The sequence below is a fragment of the Tenrec ecaudatus genome, chromosome 8 (genome assembly GCF_050624435.1).
Source record: "Tenrec ecaudatus isolate mTenEca1 chromosome 8, mTenEca1.hap1, whole genome shotgun sequence".
Classification (NCBI taxonomy): domain Eukaryota; kingdom Metazoa; phylum Chordata; class Mammalia; order Afrosoricida; family Tenrecidae; genus Tenrec; species Tenrec ecaudatus.
Genome location: NC_134537.1, coordinates 118,718,276 through 118,724,340, shown reverse-complemented (window position 1 = coordinate 118,724,340; position 6,065 = coordinate 118,718,276). Strand labels below are relative to the sequence as shown.

The 6,065-nt window shown below is 42.7% G+C and overlaps 1 non-coding gene across 1 annotated transcript; it reads left to right on the top strand.

Annotated features, from left to right (window-relative positions):
* Positions 1-321: 321 nt before the first annotated feature.
* Positions 322-485, top strand: LOC142455750 (U1 spliceosomal RNA). The gene has a single exon (XR_012785889.1). It is a non-coding gene; the product is annotated as a U1 spliceosomal RNA (small nuclear RNA).
* Positions 486-6,065: the final 5,580 nt, after the last annotated feature.

Genomic DNA, 6,065 nt, shown 5'->3' with positions numbered 1-6,065 from the left:
AAGAGGAGAAATCAGCAAAGGAGGGTGAGGAGGAGGGGCCTGTGAAGTCTGAGGGAATTTGGGAAAGTGAGGTGTCACACCAATTGTGGAAAGTGTTTCAAAGGGGAGGACATGCTCATTTGTGTGAAGTGCTAATATCGGCCAAGGCAGAAGGGGAAGACTTGACCAATGGATTTAACAATGTGGAAATGGTTGTGTAATTGACATGACTAGTTTCTGTGAAGTGCTGAAGGCAAAAGTCGAATTGGAGTGGGCTTGAGAGGAAAACGAAGGGGGCAATCAGACCATTAAGCATGAAAACTCTTTAAAAGAATTTTGCTCATACTTACCTGGCAGGGGAGACACCATGATCACGAAGGTGGTTTTCCCAGGGCGAGGCTCATCCATTGCACTCCGGATGTGCTGACCCCTGTGATTTTCCCAAATGTGGGAAACTCGACTGCATCATTTGTGGTAGTGGGGGACTGCGTTCACGCTCTCCCCTGAAAAACAAGGGGAAAAAGGGAAAAAATTAAAGAATTTTTCTCGGAAGGACGAAATGGAGAAAAACTTGGAAACGAATTCAAGATCAAGGAAGGGTATGCTTTCGGGGGAGAGAGAAATGCCACTGTGTATACTTATGTGAATTCCGAATTTAAGGGCGAAATTTCTGACGTAGGAGAGACAAGATGGAATTTCCTGCTCAAGTGTAACTCACACAGTAAGGGGAAGAAATGCAAAACATTTGGACATAGATGTAGATAGCTGAGTTCGTTAATTAATAACAGCTTATAGAAATTCCTTCATTTTGTTACTTTTTGGTTGTTTTGTGTTGTTTTCCCAGTGAAATATGGGTCAGAGTTAGCATAAGAGAGGAAATACTGGAGATTTCAAAAGCAGATTAGGAGCTGCCCTGGTGGTTAAACAGGTTTCAGGCTGGGCTGCTAACTGCAAGGTTGGCAGTTCAAATCTACCAGCCACTCAAAGGGACAAAGATAAGGCTGTCTGCCATCATAAAGATTTACAGCATCAGAAATCCCAAGGGATAGTTCTCTTTCATTCTGTAGGCTCACAACAAGTAGGAATCAACTCTATTATCAGTCGTGGATTTCCTCCGAGCTTGAACTAGCTCGGGCAAAGCCATAAAAAAGTATCAGGAGACCAATGAGGATTACTGAAAGGGCCAGTTTCTTGAACGTGCGACCTTAACATTCACACGGGACCCAGCACAGTCCATCTTGAACTTTTTAGTAATTTTTATCTCTCAGTTTTTATAGTGGGGCAAATAGAGCCTGTGCAGGAGCAGAGGAGATTCCACGGTGCCAGGGAGCGTGCAATCGGATGTGGCAGCAGTGCACTGCACAGTCGTACGTGCGGGATCAAGCCCATGGTTAAGGGGGTGCAGCAGTCACTTCGCGTTTAGCCTGGCAAGTACTCCCAGTGCCTCTGGGGAATCCTGGGAACCTCAGAGTCAAGAGTGTCAGCCAGGCCAGGACCTTGGCCTAGACTGGCAGTGCCAAGGTCAAACACAGCCGCAGTTGTGGCTGCTCTAGGAGAGAGGGGAGGCTTTGCCTGGCTGCAGCTCCAGATCTGCAGTGGAAAGTCCCTGGTCCTTTGTCTCTAGAGCCCATCGCTGTACTAGTTTCAAAAAAGGCGCTCTCTCAAGCCAGAGCACTGGGACAGGGAGAGGTCCTGCTCAGGCAGTAAACCGTATCAATATTGATAAATTATTGTTATAAATTATGCACTGATGTTATAATAAAGTATGTCAGAGAGATAGGTAGATTATTTAGGAGATTTACATTTCTGTGTTTAAAACTTTTGCAACATTGCAAAACAAACACCCGTACGTTTAGGAATAAAAGCAAATGAAAGATCATTGTGTTGGACAGAAAAGAACACTATCCCCATATGGAGCTTCAAATGAACTGATTATTAACAAAGAAGGCAATTTTTCTTGTATTTGAAGATCTAGGGAGAGAATACGCAGCAAGCATTTATATAAAATGATATACATGTATAAAATTATGAAGCTATTTTCAATTTCTTAAACAACTTTAAAAAGTTACAAGAAATGTCAGAGGAAATATTGAATTATAGTATATGCATTTTCATTTCAGTAAAAGTTGAATTGACACAAAAATGATTTCATAAAGTTAAATCTTTTAAAGGAAATTGTTCTGTAAGAATGATCAGCTCTAGATGTACTAAAATTTGTATTTCAAAATAATATATCAGAAATGTATGCCAACTTTGTCTCATCCTAAAAATAAAAATACATGACAGTTTCATTAACAGCTGCATTAGCAGAAAGATACACCTCAAGATGAAAAATTTTCAAAAATTTTTGTGATCTTTCATTTGTATATTTCATTCAATTATATAAAATGAAAGTGAAGTTACTAAAAGAATTTTCAGAATATTTTATCCAAAAATATTCTTAAGATTAGTCAAAAAATCACATTACTAAAGTATTGTTATTGTATTCTATTAAATTGTAACATCAAAATATTACTTTATAACAATTAATTTGTAGCTCTACTCCATTTTTCATGTGTCTTCATTATTCATATTGTAAGTCATAGAATATAGTTAAGAAAGAAAGTTTTATCTTAGTCAACTTAATGGCATTTTTAGAACCTACGGACCCAAAATGTCACTTCTCACCAGGTACGTGGCCATGAACGTGATGGGACCCAATCAGAGAGATTCTGGTTTTCTCCAAGCCGCATGCAGGTATGGAAAGAGCTGGACTTGCAGGAGTGGAGTTGTGACAGCAAGTGCTGAGGGACAAGCCTGTGAAGGAAACATGAAAGTGATGATTCTGAAGATAGTGAAGAGACTCTTACTTGTTCCAACTCGGGGCCATCAGGGAATACTCGCATTATGTCTGATAATACCTCAAAGAAAATGCATTCTCAGTGGCTCTGTGCCTAAGACCTCTCTACTTCACTCATTCTTTTGATGAAAGTACTCGATCTTTGATCAGCTAATGCTCCCGCATTACACAAAGACTTCTGTCAGCCAGCGGTTGCTCTCAGAGGGGCAAACATCTGAGTAATAGGGAAATGCATTTGGATGAGCAGGTAGGGTTACCGGTTTCTTCAGCTAACCACACTCCATCAAATGCACGCTTACCCTCTACAAGTTCTCACATTCATATTGGGTAAGCACTCCTTCATCGCATAGCTACAGTCTCCACCCCAAACTCTAACCAGTTTAATTGGAGATAACCCACTAGATTCTAGGAAAAGGAATATAGATGCCTTGGCTCAAATTCTTATTGCACAAGCAACTCACACATCTGCTGTGCCGTTGCTTGCTCCTCAGTCAGTGCCACACTCTCACATTCAGCAAGTATGTAACGTCTAATGACGCTGGGCCGTTTTCACAAGCACTGCTATTTTTAATCTTAACATACATGATGAAGGTATTATTATGCCCATTCTAAACATAACGCGAGGTGATTACGGAGCTTGATCAAATCCATACAACTAGTGTAAGTGAAAGAACATGTGGGCTTTCTAAGTAGACCCTTGCTTTTCACTCAGCACTTAGAAAGTGAGATATCGAAACTCTCTCAGATGTAAACTTCTCATCTAAGAGATAGGGATAGTGTAAGGCTTCTGAAGTGGGTAATACCTCAGTCCTTGGCTTTGCAGAATGAAAGAATTCCCACCAAAGCCCATTTTGTAATCTAAGTGGGTTTCATGAAGGGCAGGACGAGTTTCAGGTGTCACCATCTCAAAGGGTACCCACTGTCTCGGGAAACATGCCACACTGCACAGAAGCCATGTGGAAGTTCACAACAGGGCATAAACAACCATGTGGAAAAGACCACCCCACATGCAGAGTGAGGGCTAGAGAGGCCGTGTCACCAGCAGGGAGCAGAAGGACAGGAGAGGCGGTAGCCTCGAGTAGGCCCAGTGTGGGTGCACATGCGCCCATGAGGGGGAAGGAGAACTCACCCTCTGACCTGCCATTGACCAGGAGCAGGACAAAAAAGAGAGACCACCTTCCCACAGGCAGGGTGTTTTAAGGCTTTGGCTGGGAGGTGTGGTTGATGATATTGGTTGACCCCATTGGTTAGGTTGAACTCACCTGGGTGATGTCATGAGCCTGGGCCTATTTTGGACCTCCCAGGTGTACCTCCCACTGGCTGGGGGCTTTGAGGATGAGCATGCTCAGTTTGGGGGTCCTCATAGGTGTCTAACGGTCACCTGATTTCCTTCCCGCCTCCTCTAGGGGGCCTGTGCAGGCTTGGGAGGCAACCCCACCCCCTTGTCCCTGACTCTAGCATCCTAACAATAGCATTGCTTGCCCTAGGTGGACCTTGTGATGACTTACACCATCATGTTTATTCAAGGACCCAAGGCAGTAGCTGATGTTTGTTAAACACTGCAAACAATTTTAGCTTCTTGTTCATTCCTCTGCCCCAAACTCGCATCGCTTCTCTTGTGAAAGACCAAATTGCACGGATATCTTTGCAACCAGAATGAATACAGTTCTTCAAAAGCAAATTTATTCAAAGCTGATCATTAATACAGGGCTCTAATTATTGTTGCTTTGGAAGCACGATTTTGTTCTTTAAATAAAAAATCGAAAACCTTTAAGAGGAGCACATACTTTCTAGTTTTCCCACAGACCTTACAACTCCCCCTTGTCCTCCATATTTCCTGATTCACATCCCTTAATTAAAGAAGAGACCACAAATCCGCTGTCATAGAGTCAATTCAGACTCATAGTGACCCTTCACAAGTGCGCCTCATTTTTCTCTCAGGAAAGAGCTGGTGGGTTTGAACCACTGACCATTTTGCAAATGGTCTAAAGCTTCCCCAATGATGCCACCATCCTCTGACTCAGACACCTTGGAAGAACTTGGTGAGTGTGTTAGTCTGGGTAGACTGGAAAAACAAATTCATCGACACTCATAGGTGTATAAGAAAGAGCTGTATATAAAAGGCAATTGTACATAAAGAAAACACCCCAGCCCAGTCCAGATCAAGTCCATAAGTCCAATATTAGCCGACATGTCCAGTACCAGTCTGTAAATTCTTCTTCAGACTCACTCAACACATACAATGATGCTGAGTTCAGGAAGATCACAGGCCAGTGGGTGGAAAGTTCTGTGGATCCCGTGACAGTGGAAGCATCTTAGCACTGGCGTGAGTCTCCACATGGTTTCTCCAGCTCCAAGGCTCTGGCTGCCATCAGCATAGCTCCATATGATTTGTCAACAGCTATGTGTAGCAGAATGTGTGGATCTGGCCTCCAGTGAGCTATTTATCACCATAGTGCCTCCTAATGAGGTCATTAAGCTGGGGCCTGATTGACAGGCTAAACTCCACGCCTTCCCTCTTAATACTCACAACTTGACAACAGATTATGTAACTACCACAGTAAACAAGATAAGATTTGGGCAAAATTAGGTTTTATTCTGAAACTTTAGAGAATAACACAGATTTTTAAAGAAAAGAGTTGGCATTTTAATAGACCAAGGATTAGGGTGTTCTGGTGGCAATGTTGGGTAAGCACTGGACTGCCACCCACCCGGTCTGCCTTTCAAATGCACCAACCACTCCATAGGAATGTGTCCCTAAGAGTCAGCATCACCTCAGTGGTTTGGTTTTTGGTTTGACGGTCCTATCAAAGTTGTCTCCCCTACTTTACCGATGAACACCGTCAATTTAACTGTTCCTGATGGCTAGAGAGCTGCCATGATTCATACCATCAATCCACTAGGGGTTCTGGAAGAAGAACAGGGCTTGTATTTATGCCAAGGTAACCTAACTTTCAAAGGATTGTAAAATCAGTATCTCTGCACTGCATTTGGCATTTTCTTCTTTTCTTTTCTCTGGAGTGCCCTCAAACAGAAATTTTAATTTGAAACATGGACCTCAGAAAATGGACCAAATGATAAGATAATGGGTGAACACATTTCCAAAATGAGACCAGCTGTCGACCTTGTCTCTGAAGAAGGTCTGGCACGCTTCCCTTGGCCCCCAGCCTAGTCTTGTTTCAAACTGATTAGCAAGCATTCTAGTCAATCAGTCCTGTACCAAATTAAGTTGTTGGTAAGAAGAAGG